Here is a 14,761-nt window from a genome sequence, read left to right on the forward strand (position 1 = left end):
ACGAGGGTGCTTTGTTTGCAGAACTGCATTTCTTGCATTCCAATAAACCGCCTCTTCTGGTCCAGTAAATGCCAACCGTAAGGTTCACATTCAACGCTCTTAATTTCCTACAAAGGACCTTGTCAAATATATTGGATAATAAGGACTTTTAATAAGGAAAATTGCATATTATTACATTTAAATGTCATAGGGCACTTTAAAACAAACAAACAATAAAACAGGCATGTTTCGATCTATAGAGCATGTTGTGGAGAATGTTTCAACTCCCCTGGAGTGATTTGTTACTAGGTTTATGGCTCCTGATGTCAACGGCAACATTCAGAACAAGGGCAAGCGTATAATGCTGCCTTCAAACGCTCTCGGAAATTCGGTAATTCCCACTTCAACCCGGAATAGTTTATGGAACGGAGATCTTTTAATTTTAGAAGATACTTGAAATGTTTCAATGCTACCAAATCATTAATACTTAAATGTTACTAAATCCAGATGTTACTATTGGGTTGAAGAGAGAATAATTGAATTTCCGAGAGCAGATCCAGCAGATTTTACGCAACTATTGCAATTTGATCATTGACATGCAGCAGTCAGTTGCAACCAGGTCTCATGGGAATTCGTAACTATTTTGAGGGATGGCTTATTCGTATGATGTGAATCGCACAAATTTTATTAGAATAAACGCAATACTGAAGCCCCTCCCCTTAACCCTATGTCACTTGCCCAAAACCAAATCGTACTAAAGTTCACGAATGATATCATACAAATTCAAATGAATTGTTATTAGCCACTTTGTGAAATAGTTACAAATTTCCATGAGATTGTGGTTGCAGTTGACCTCCTATTCTGCATGTAATATTAATAACCAAATATAAACTGTCATATAACTGTTTTGGATAAAAATAAAACCACTGATCCTAAAATTATTCACTTTTTAATTTTGACCAAGTTACTAAAAAAAACCTCTATAAACTGTTTCAGTGTCAACACTTTAAACAAATGTTATGTGGACCAAACAAAATGTCTGTGAGACTGCTGCAAGTGTAAATAACGCAAACTCTTGAGTAGTTTTAATTTTATAGAATACAATTAATATACATTGAAATATTTATTTCAATTAATATCAATAATTAAATATAAAACAAACTATTATAACTAAACTCAGACCTGAAGTTAACCTCGGGCCATTCGCCAAGACCGATGAAACTGACAGTAAACTCCACAGGTTACCTGCAATTTTATGTTTCAGACAGAGATGGCGCAAAAGAGGCATAGTTATGGAATAATTTATTTCACACCAACACAATCTCACTGACTATTTTAGGAGGTTGTATAAATCCGTACAATCTCATTCGTCTGTTTAAGTATAATCTGCCTTCGCGCCTACGATGGCTAGGTTTAATGGTGGGGTTTCAGTATTGCATTTTTCTACTAATAGTATATTTATTGTACAAAAAAAGATCAATTCCACCTCGTAAAATTCCCACGTGATCAGGCTGGTCGCACTATTCAAAATTAAAGAAGGCAAAGAGATCCTTAAAGAAAATGCTATTTTCCTTCTACTGTACATTAGTTACTCTGTCATCAATCAATGTTACAAATAAAGTTTAAGCACATGTTATGGGTCAACTACCCCTACGTAAGTGGTATATACACTACAGTATATGGGGCTGACGCTTATCAGAGACAAGTCTTATAATGTTTTCTAACTTTATTGCTTGTTCTACAGTAGCTGTTTCCTGGAATGTTCAGGGAATGCTTGATGCTGTCAAGCAGCAAGAAAAAACATTTAAAGAAGGCTGAAAATGGCTCTCCCCCATACGTGCATGAAAGAAAGGTCATTGGTTGTGTTTTCTAATTTACCAACACTTGTCTGGGGACCTAAAGAGATGGAGATTTCTTTGTTACCAGTCAGTGCAATAATATCCTTATCTCAACCTGGGAAATCTACGGAAGCCCTGGTGACCTCAGTCGGCACACTCAAGCCATTACTGGCTGAAGAGTGAAAAATCCACCGCGCTCGTTTCAAATATGATCCCCTCCACGCTCCCTGGTTCCCCTTTTACCAGCAGCATATGAAAAGGCCCTGTGTCTCCTCCTGAATAGCTTATAATAACGTGCTTTAAGAAGCACAGCCTTACTGCACCCAAAGGACGCAGCGCAGTGCCTGGATGTAATATCCATGTATTTTCTGCAAGTAATTAAAGGTCAGTTTGGGTTAGGCTACAGTTGCCTGGCTGGTGAAGTCCCTCATGCGGTCCACGCGCTCTTTTTCTTTCATCAGCTTTGATGCTTTGCCAAATGCGATTACATCTTTTTTAAGCCATCTGTTTTCTTGGCACCACCTATGCATAAGTTAAAAATGTATCCTTATTGCTATTACACCGTCCCAAGTTCATTTCCTTTAATCAAGCTATGGCAATCGCTCGAGAGCTAATGTTATACAGCTTAAGGTGAATGCGGTTAAATAGCGATGGTTTGAATTTAGTGTCCCAAAATGATTCAATTACATTTATAAGACCTCCGGCATGAGCGGACTCGACCTCGCATAATATTTTCCGAAGCACTCGCCGTTTGATCTTAACCCAACTTAACAAGGTCAGATTTCCAACCCTGACTCCTACAATACTCATCAATACCGTATTTGCTTATATATTCCCTTGCAGAAATGGCCAACCGGGCCACGGTCCCACACATACACAGTGTCAAAAATGCTCAAACCCACTCACGACGCGCATCACAACACGCACACTCTCCAGCGTCTGGCAGCAGGTCTGGCTCGCTTCGACTGGCTGCGCCTCGCTGCCCTTGTGCAGTGGTGTGCCAGTTGTGTTTCCCCCACACTGCTGCGAATGCCACCATCTGGTGAGCCACGTGGACATCATAATCTCCCCTTAATTACATTAGCGCCGCAATCAGTTACTGCATTACAAGGCCCGGCGAAGAGCTTTTAAATCTTGGAGGAAATCATAAATAATTGCACTAAGTACCCGGCGCCAGATGTGCGTGCCAACTTGGCGGGCATGAGATAAATAGTCGCTCTGCCGATGACGCCGTTCAATATTGGTGTGTTTTTTTGGACGATGTCATCCTTTTTTAGCCTTTGCTCTCTCTGTCTCTCACTCCCTCCATCAAACCGTAGTTATTTTGGCTCTCCTTTCAGCTGCTGGCATAAGAAATAGCAAACACTTAGCGTCCATTACCGTTACGCTGCTGGACCTGTTGCTATAGTTTTGCAGTAAGAAACGGTCATCGTGGTGACCGATCTGAAGCTGCTGCAACTTTTTTGTTTGGTTTGAATGATTTTGATCATCTGTCATCATTCGGAATTAAAATGTCAACCGTGCTTTCAAGCATCGCAGGCTTTGTCTTGCGCAACATCCAGCGTTGATTTATTTCATGTCATGTGTTTAATTAAAAATGTGTTTAATTCATGCATTCAGATATGAAATGGCATTATTAATGTTTTCACGATTGCAATTGATTCGGAGGTCAAAATGTGTCCGAGTACCCAGAGGAAAATTGCTCAAAGGATGCTTAGTCATATTTAATTTATGTATTTACATTTACTCTTTTTTTTTTAGCAGACTTTTATCCAAAGTGACTTACAAATGAAAGTCACATTTTGTCAATAAGCCAACAATAAGTGCACTAAGTAGAACCATAGATGAACGACCCTGTAACTTAATTTTAGATGTTTTCCTTATAGAGAAATAAAACTCATGTTTTCTCTATGGCTGCGTGTGTGGCTTCATCTGCAAACTCTTCACAGTGCACTGACACAATTGACAAATACAAGCCAGATTCATTTCCAGTCAAAATGCTAACTTCATTTCGAGCTACAGCAGAGTTAAAGGGGAGTTTACCTTGACAAATGGTCAATTATACTATAAACAATTGTCTTGCTAATTGCATTCTTATCGCTCAGTTTGTTAATTGCTCAGATTAACGACAAATATCCAAATTCGCCACTTGTCATTTTTAAAGTCCTCCTGAACTATAATGTCTGGCAAGGAGCAGCACGGAGAATGATTCATTGGACCTGAATCACCCGATTCACAATTATTTGCTTATTGTGAAAACACAAACGGCTACGGCATTTATCATATTCAAATGAGGCGCTAAAATAAATGATGCCTGTGTATGAGGAGCAGACTGCGTTTGGCATTTGAGAGAGAGGAAAAAGAAAGATAGAAAGAAAGAAAGAAAGATATGCCAGGTGTGGGAAGGCCCTCTGGTACTTTGTCTCTATGATGGAGAAAGTGATGTTGACCTGCCTTGTGTCTGTTTTTAATCAACAAGAACAATGTGCCTCTCAATTTTGAAACTGATCATGGTAATTTGTATATAATATAGAGAATATGCTTGTGTAGATTCTTATCAAAAGGAAATTGCGATTGCAGCCATTTATGGTGCTTTCATTTTTTTTTATATAAGAATAAAAAATCTTTTTTTTAAATGACATTTCTATTATGGTAAGGGTGTGGGTTAGAATCAGTGTAATAATAACAATTAGCTACTTATAAAAACAATCGTATACAATGTAAACATGCGTGCGTGTGTGTGTGTGTGTGTGACCACAGAGGCACTTTACCTCGTCTCATTTGCTTTCATTTCAACCTGAGCCTTGTTAGAATAAAAACCAGAGGGGGTTGACGATTGTGAATTCCAGGTATTGACTAAATATATCTTTTCATTTATCATAATTTCTCCTTCCCACTTTGTCGCAGCTTCACTGTTTAAGGAAGATGGATGACACAAGATGTTGTCTTGCCTTTCAGACTCTTTCTGCTCGGGTAAGTGTGTCCAATGCAGAATTATTTTGCCAGTTTATTACTCTCCAGTAAGCGGCTGTCACTGTGTTCCCACTCGTGTCACTTCCTGTTCGAGCCCGTGTAAGGGCTTATCTGAGTGGCGTTAGCTGTCAGATGGCTTGTCAGCCATTGTGGCTCTATGGAAACGTAGTTGTGACGGATTCCAATTGTAAATCAGCATGTAGATGGGGCGCGCTTTTAAATTATTGTGTTTTTCGGGTCTCTTGAGGGCTTTACGTTTTTCTGGCTCTGTGCTTATGAAAATAGACAGTTATTTTTTAGCAAACACTAAAATCAATAATTCTCATCTATCACGATATCGAGGTGTGTAGAGCCGGATGTTTCACAGCTTTGTGCAGTTGGTATATTGTAAAGTGTAATACTGATTTGCAAATGAAGTGCATTAAGGTGTCAATCATAAATGACAGGCGAGCGAATAAATGAATATCGCTGTAGAGGCGCCATCCGCTATCAAAACTGTATCAACAAGCGAACGTTTTACAAACAAATACTTTACAGTCTCATGCTTGTATGCTCAATGTCGAGTGGGGAGAGAGAGAGAGACAGAAAGACAATGTTGCCCTTAAATCCCCCCAGTATACCCCAGTCTCCGTCGCGCCGTGCCACAAGGGCGGCCATTAATATCAGGAGGGGACAATTCCCCCGGTGCTGTGACTTATGAGAGGGGGTCTTGCACGGCACTGTGACACAGACCCTGCTGAAGTGGAGAGTTGTGGAAAGCGCTGACTTCCTCATAAACCAGAGATGAAGCCCAACCATCTGCTGCAGCGCTAGTTACCTTCAAGCTTTGGACTTACTGTTATTACTTGTAATACTTCATCATAGAGCAGCCCTACAGTCAGCAGTTCACCGCATATACAACTTTGTGAACTTTTAATTGAACTTCTAGCAGTTTTTGGAGTGCACCTGTTTCTATTGGAAGGTCGGTGTCTGCGCCGCTTTACTATGTGTGCAGGAGAAAAAGTTAAGGATTGCTTAAACAAGGTCTATGAAGGTTGTGGCCTGAGTTGTTTTTATGATATTGGGAAAACAAAGAGGTGAATAAAACAGTTCTTGTAGTTTCATTTGTAGAGAATGACTCTGGCAACGCCAACGTCGTGGGTTTGGTTCCCAGGGTACATGCAACTAACAGTGTACTATGTGCACCATGTCGCTTTGAATAAAAACATCTGCAAATGAATGAAATGTAAAACATTACGCCGAGCAAATGAAATCTAATAAAAAAGGCTTTTATAATCAAATAATGCAAATCATTTAAAAAACAATAATATTCTCATAGGCAACGCACAAAGGAAAGACATAAACTGCGTTTGTGCCTTGCTTAATTACCATATGTTCAGGATTGCCACCTCAGAAGTCTCGGACAAAAATGACCCTATTAACTCCAACTGGAAACCATTCCAAAGTATTAGTCATTGAAGGCTTAACTTTATTTTCCCTAATACCGCTGCCAAAATGCAATCTATTAGCAAATCAAAAAGCGGTAACATTTGGTAGTCATAAATCTATCAACAAAACAGAGACAAACAATGTTGAAAGGAAACACAGTGACTTCAAAACAAATGTTTGACAGGGTTCAATCAGGCAATTGCATATAACTAATGTGCACTGCTGAACTACAATGGGTTTATTTCCCAAAGCACTCTTCTTTTTCTTTTCATTATGACATTTTTTCACAAAATATTTTACATTGAAATTACATCACAAATAAAGGTGCTAAAATGTTCTTCACAGCGATGCTATAGAAGAACCATTTTTGGTTCCACAAAGAACCATTAAGTCAAAGAGCACTTTTCCATTGCGCCGATTACGAACTGTTCACGGCTCCGAATTTTCGGCACGGTTGTCTAACTCATTGTCGTGCTAATGAATGTGCGCAGAGGCGTTATAGCTCAGTCTCTTGTGTTACCAAGACAGCGTGTGACGCGTTTGTGTTTACATTCTAAAAATGTCTGTTATCAGCCCTGCGGTGGAAAATGAAACCATTTACTGTACTGTACGGCACGGAGAGGAACGATTAAGCAATGAGAACAATTTGGGGCGATGGTGGAAAATTGTTCAAGGTTTTTTAAAGAAGCATCTCTTTCCTTTGTATAATCTGACGAACCTTTTATCTCCTCAAAGAACCTTTTGTGAAACAGAAAGAATGTTTCGTATGTGAAAGGTTCTTTATGGAAACATTTGGATCGAAAAAGGTTCTTCTGTGGCATCATGAAGCACCTTTATTTTTAAGAGTGTCCTACAAAATTTGACAAAGTACATAAATTATGAGTCATCATGTAAATTTTCTGCACATTCATTGGATAGGAAGACATTAATGATTAAAAATCTTTTCTTTACATCTAACGCTTTTACAATAAAAACATGGAGATTCGAATGCCATAGAAGAACCTTTTGTTTCCATAAAGAACCTTTAACATCTGAAGAACATTTCTGTTTCCCAAAAGTTTCTTTTGTCTTCAGATTATAAAATGGTAGAAAGAGATGGTTCTTCAAAGCAGGAGTTCTCAAACTGGGGGGCGTACCCCCCTGGGGGGGCCCAAGATGGATCCAGGGGAACCACAGATTTTGTGGCATTTTTTTAAATATAGAAATGGTTCAAAGATTTTATGAAATCAAACTTCAGAAGAATACGACCACCAGACAAAATAATTGCCGTTTCAGCTTTGCATAACCAAATCTTTCTTTGTTTAAATTAAAGTGTTAAAATTAAGATCATAACTCGTTATTTGGGGGTCCAAAAGTGATGCACTCTACACAGAGGGGGCCTTACAATAAAGTATGAGAACCACTGCTTTAAAGAACCTTTGACTGAATGGTTCTTTGTAAGACCAAAAATGGTTCTTCTAAGGCATCGCTGAGAAGAACCTTTTAAGCATCTTTTTGTGAGGGTACAGTTCAAATGTAGCTGATGAACTAACATTGCATCAATACTGAAACATTGTAAAATAAACCAATGCATGAACTCACACAGAAACATTCGCACACACAAACCCACCCGCTCACACTCCCCTCGCCCCTCTTCCCAAACTCTCCCAATATCTTCCCCACGGCATTGTGTTATTTCCATTATTATTAATATCTGCCAGTTTAATTTTCAGCCCTGTCATAACGTGACAGCCTAAATGACTAGAGACAATCGCTTATTGATAACTTTCCCAGCAAACCTGCCACTGGAGCCAGCTGATCAGACCATTCTCTCACGCTGCAGGCGTCTCACATGGTTGAGATAATGGGCCACTGCTCCCATGCTGAAACAGATTGAATGTGCAGTCAGTCACTGTCTTCCTGAATCATACTTCAGTCTATCAGACAGACAGACTCGGATTATCATTTTACAGACGTGGGGGAAGGAGGAGGGAAAGGACGAGAGAGAAAGATACGGTTGTGTTATGTCATTCAATTTTGCGTTCGTCTCGCTTTTACATTTAAGCACGCCGGCCCACAACATCAGCCCGCGGCTCGGAACGAAGCGTTAACCGACGTTTCCATACTCGCTATTCGATTCCTGCCCAGAATTCTTGATTCGTGATGAATGTCTTTCTCTGTCGAGTATCCTGTCACTCAGATTTCTCTGCTATGATTGCAGACATTACATCACCTCTGTCAAAATCAAAGTGAACAGATCGGGCGTCAATAGGAGACCATTCACACGCTGAGTCAGTGTCAAACCTGAGAGCCAGAATGACACTTGGATAGACGTTTTTACATCAGCACGGGTCCAAACGTGTCAGTCTCAACAGTCAACCGGGCTGGACGCATATATGTTTCCGCTGGTCTGACGACTGTGGTAATGTACCTTCAACTAGGCAGACGTCTTTCAAGTTTGTCAAAACTTACACACAAGAAAACCCATGATGAGAGATAAATAAATGGATAAATAAGCAGACAGTCTGAAATCCCATTTTTTTGTTTTAGCACATCACACAGCAAAAAGAAAAAAGGTTAATAATACATTAGGATAACCAGACGGAGAGAGGAAAGACATTAGGATAGATCCAGACTGCATGAATTGAATAAACAAAGAGCGATACTGTAAAGTAAAAACAACAACTAAATATTACACATAAATCTACACATAGGGCAACTATAGACCTACTGTATTGGATGTTTGAAGGAGTCACCATGGCGACTGGTACTGCTGTACTTTACTGTCTGTCAGGTTCTTCATTATGAAAGAGTGTGGTTTCTCATTGGAGAGCCGAGAGGAGCTATGAGAGAGAAAATAATTGGCACGGAGGTGTAAAATTCCCCCCTGTTCAATGCCAGCTGTTTAAAATATGGATGGTGTTGTTTTGCTTTGTTGGATTCTGTTGGGGGTGCGCAGCATAATACTCTGACCTCTTAGAGCACACTGAAAAAGTAAACAACACTTTGGTGCGCTTATGTCAGCTGAAGAAGTTATGGAGTAGATTTTGAGAGAGCTGACTTCTGGTCGCTAAAGCTGCAGATCTATACACAAAAGGCTGTACCAACTTAAAACTTACCTCGCAATTCTGAGCAGCTTATAAGAACTTAGAAACAGTTTTGTCAATATGATTAATTTGGTAAAGGGCAAAGCACAATGGGAATTGTAACAATATACTATGAAAAGTGTAACAATATATAATGTGTAACGATACAAAAATGTTAATATTTCAGTGTTATGGCATTTTTTTTTACCTGCAGTTAAAATGTTTTTTTTTCATGCACTGTAAATCTTTACTGTTTTTCCGCATTTTTTAAAAATACGGTCAAAAACCATCAAATTACAGAAAAAGATGGCAAATTTACAAGAAAAACAAGTAATTTTACAAACTTTTTTATTATACAGAATATTTATGGTGCCCAAGCTCCCGAAAAAGTAACGTTTTTTACAGGTTTTTTCTGTGTACAACAGCTTCCAAAAGTCTTTTGTAGGATTTCCTTAACACTTAATTTTTGTTCAGTTTCAGAGACAAACCTATTCACTTTTTACAAATAGGTTGTATCAAATGTTGGATGTTACCAAGTTCATAACAAATCGTGTGTACAAAAATATTGAATTGAAAAAGTTGAAACTTGTTACAGTTTTGAAATCAATTCATACTTGAATTTTATTTAGTAAACATTGTAAATATCACAAATATTCTGATACTATTGTGAACCCAGTATTGTGTATCGTATCAAACTGTGAGCTGTATGTGTCTTCACACCGCTGTTTTATGTTATTTTGTGATTTTTACTGATGAAATGAAAAGGTCATTTCACATTTGCTTCAAATTTGCACCCAAATGTTGTGCAATGTGGTTTTGCAAATCTTTGAGGTCTCAATAGAGAACACACAGGGTAGGATCTAAATAAAGTATAAAGAAACAGCAAACCCAGATGACGCCACAAAGCAGCACGATGCACTTTGGCTGTTCATTGGCTGGCTTTGCCACACCATTACACTTATCTTCATGTGCCTGATTTGATTCTCTCCTTCACATCCCTTTGTTAAGTCTTGCATAAATGCATAGATAACAAAATTATTAAATTAAAGGGAAGGCCCTAGACGTTTTTCACTGTCGCCTTAAATCATGCATGAACGTGATAATTATCCAGGCAAGGCTAAGAAGGGCCCATCACGACTGCTTTAAATCCAATAAACGTCCTGACCCGATCATTAGAATTGACCATCTATCAGGGCCATCGAGTTGCACATTGTCGTTAACCGCCGCTTATAATCCTTCTTGATCAGCACTAATTACAGAAAGTGGGAGTGAGTGACCAATATTTTCAGTCTGGGAACCGCAAGAAGCTTAGATGTTTCTGGCTTTAGCATCACAAAGCAATGGAGACCCAGCAGGTTGGGGATGTTGGGGATCGTCACACCTTTCTGCTTAAAAATGAATTCTGGGCGGCTTGTATTTTTATGCAAAAGGAAACAAGCTCTGGTTATAGTAGTGTCTTGATACTTCTTCCTTAATGTGAATGCATGTCTTGATCAGTTTGCGTGTGATACAGAGAATCCATCTTCAAAATGCTTAGAGGATAGTTAAAGGATTAAAATGCTGCGATCATTTATTCACCTGTATAATGACTCTCTCTTCTGCAGAACACAAAGGAAGATATTTTGAGAAATGTCCCAGGGGTATAGTGTCAATACAATGGAAGTCAATGAAGGGGGGAATGTCGTTTGGTTAGCAATGTTCTTTAATCTTCTTTTGTGTTCTGCAGAAGACAGAATGTCATAAAGGTTTGAAATGATATGAGGGTGAGTAAATGATGAAAGTATTTTCATTTTTGTGCGAATTATGCCTTGAATTCAATTCCAGTGTTTACGTAAAGCATTTTCTAAATACACACACTGCACATTAAAATCAATGTAAAAGTTTCTAGGTCACATTCTAATACATGAAAGAAATGATATATTACAAATAAATAAAAATGAATCAAATAAATATTAATTCATTTTCTATCCTGTGATTAATTTGTTATAAGCATATCTGTTTAAGTAATAGGTATGACTAATATAGTCCCTTTAAAAGTAACGCTTTGATCTACATCTTAGCTGAGTGCAAATATTAATATTCCAGATTCTAAACCTCATAAGGAATCATTACCACAGAAAAACAAAAATGTCACATCAAACACCAAACTTGCTGATCTAAAACTACTGACTAGCAAATATTAAAGGATTTAATCCTGTTCCTATAGACGCCTAATTAACCGAATTACATTCCTGAAGGCTAGAAGAGCCATCATACAAACAAACTGTGGTTTCTATAATGATTCCTGCAGTGGTGGTAACCGACATTCTGCTAACAATCCTGCGGGTCTGGCTCTTGCCTCGCTGACTGGCAACCCCAGGGCCTCACAATGCAAACAACAACAGAAACAGCTGCAGCAACAACAACAACAACAACAACAAAGACTTGTCCTCATTTACCCTCCAGCTGGATTTGTGCTCTCAATGTATTAGGGCCATTAGCATCCCAGTTATTTGTATAACGTTCGCGGGTGATGATATTTCGCACGGCATTACAAACGAAATAACGGAAAACAAAAGGGCCGAGCTTCGCGCTCATTCGAGGGCCACCAAATCATGCGCATATGTTGTCTGACCCGGGTTTATTGGTTCTCGATTGGGCTTGAGGTCACATTAGACACTCCGCAGTTCTACCGCAAACACCCCGAGGAATGCATGGGTGGCACGCGGCGGGATTCCGCACACAATCCAGCTTTCATTTCACGCGAGGGCACAAATCCTCGTTCATCCCAGCCTCTTTCCCTTCATAATCACATAATAAAACCTATGAAATCATATGCGCACAAGACTTGTTTCATTATGTGACTTGAACAAGTTTTATTGATCACCACAATGTGAAACTCTCAACCTCATTTATTTTGGCTCTGTGGTTAATCGCAAATCGTCCACATATGCAAGTCGAACAAATGTCAGACGGGGTTCATTTATATAACACGAGAAAATGGGAGTGTGGGTTATTGTAGGTAAGAATGAAGTGTGAAATAGGAAACAATGGTCACGCCGTGTCTGTGACTTCACAAGAGGACCCCTCTGAGGTTTTCCGGATTGTGGAAATCCACATATCTCTGTCTTCCTTTTCTCTTCCTGAGAAACACTTAGGCGGCACACCATTCTTCTCCGGCTTTGAGCATTGTTCACGCTCTTTCTGCCGAACGCTTGAAAGCACCCCATTTTTCACTCGGCCACTTCCTCGTGGGACCCCGGCCCAGAGAGCAGCATGCAGTGGATATGTTTTATTGGACTGTTGCTGACAAATAAATCTAAATATGTATTTTGGTCATGTTTGCAGGCAGGCGGTGTCCTTAGGGGGTAGAGGTGGGTGATTATCAGCCATAAATAAAAGTAGCAGGTCATTCACATGTGCATGCTTTTAAAAAGGAGAGAGAATTTTTTCATGTGTGTATTTCAAGTCTTATGGGATACTCAACCCAAAAATGAAAATTCTGTCATCATTTTCTCACCCTCAGGTTGTTGAAACCTGTGTACATTTCTTTGTTCTGTTGATATTTGGAAGAATATGGGAAAACAAACAGTTCTGGGCCACCTTTGATTACAATTTAATTTGGTTTTAATATCCAGAACTTAATATTGCTAACATTCTCCCATAGATCTTTCTTTGTGTTTATCAGAAAAAAGTCATTTATACAGGTATGAGATTACATGAGGGTAAGTAGATGATGACAGAATTTCATTTTTGGGTGAACTATCCCTTTAAGAGAAAAGGTTATACTTCGCATAAAATGCCCGTAGAGTCCTATTGATACTAGTTTACTTATGTAGATTGCGGTAAGAAATTGAGTTGAAGGGAAAGTTCCTTTGAAAATTTGAATTCTGTCACCACCCGAGCGTCTTTCTTTTATCAAACACAAAAGGGAAGTTCAACAGGAAGGTATAGTCCTAAAAATAAAGGTTCCATATTTGTTTTCCTGTTTATGGTTCCACAATATTTAAAAGCCACAAAGTCTTTCTGATTAAAGAAGACTTTAAAAGGTAAGAAATAAAATGTTTAAGAACCTTTGACCTGAATGTTTATTGTGGAAGCAATAATCTATTGTGTCCCTGCAAGTGGGGTTGTAGGCCTTTAAATTAAATTAAAATGTACATATATAAAAATCAGGTTTTGATTGTGTTATCATGTCTTTATAGTGTTTTATTGTGTTAGTTAGCTGTTTGAGTCATTATTACTCAATTAAAATAACCCAACTCCACTTTGATATTCCTTTGGAATGCCCTGTAAAAACATGCTTTTTGACAAATTTTATCTGTTTTTGCAAATTAACTCTTCGAATGTCAAATAAAAAAATCAAAAGAAACAAAGATATTTCATACACAAAGTCGCTTCATGATGCCATAGATAGAGGAACCATTTTTTTTGTTGAATGGTTCCATAACAAACCTTTACCATATGAAAACAATTTAAAAAGGTTCTTTATATTGCAAAAACCGATAAAAAGGTATAAAAATGGCAAGGAAAAATTCCTAAAAAAACGAAGAAATGGGTTCTTTGGGGATCCAAACAGGGTTCTAATGGCAAGGCATAGAAGAACCTTTTGTAGCACCTTTTTAAAAAAGCATATAGACCTACAGTACTTCAAACCAGTTTTCTTGTGTTGTACTTCCAAAAATCTTAAAATGACTTAAGTAAATGTTGACAGAATGTGTGTTTAATTAGAAGTAATAGTTATTTTAAACAACCTAATGCACAAGTGTTGTGTCATACAGTAACAGGTTATCTAAAACTGACAAAACTCTCCCTCTTAATCACCACAAAGCAGTTAGTCTACTATCCTTTCAACATTTCATATTATTCCTCTTGCCAAACCTAAATCTTAAACATGTCCATTCGGTCGCATCGCATTACAAAGAAACATGACCGAAACACTCAACAAATGGATTCAAAAGAGGGAAGACATAACTGTAGCAGGTCACACAAGTGACAGGCACATATAATATACATAGTTGAGTAGATAAAAGTCAGCAGAGTATTGAGACCTGCCAGGCCGACACAAATCAAGCTGTCCATTACACGAGGCCCTTGCAGGTCACGCTCCTAATGAAATGGTCTGGGCTTGCTGACGGGGCTGAAAGAAAGTCAATGGGAGACGCTGGCCGGTGATTGACACATCCTGAGCCACTGGCCCATCCGGCAGCGTGGCCTTGACTTCCCCTATCCGCGTATCACGGGGTGGATATGGGACAGTAAATTACAGCTTTGTCCGCGGGCTCTAAATGTTAAGTTTGCTCTGATATATGACGGATCCTCTGGACGAGGGTGGGGATAACAAATGAAGATCTCGAGCTCCCTTATGTACTTAAACGTATTAATACACTGTATGTCATTTTTTTATGCACGCCGTATCAATCGCGCTTTTCACGCGCCACAATTGCCGTTGTGTCTCGCGCTTGCATCGCGATGAGGAAAAAGTCTGCCGAGTTTTCA

The sequence above is a fragment of the Triplophysa dalaica genome, chromosome 18, assembly GCF_015846415.1.
Source record: "Triplophysa dalaica isolate WHDGS20190420 chromosome 18, ASM1584641v1, whole genome shotgun sequence".
NCBI classification, from domain to species: Eukaryota; Metazoa; Chordata; class Actinopteri; order Cypriniformes; family Nemacheilidae; genus Triplophysa; species Triplophysa dalaica.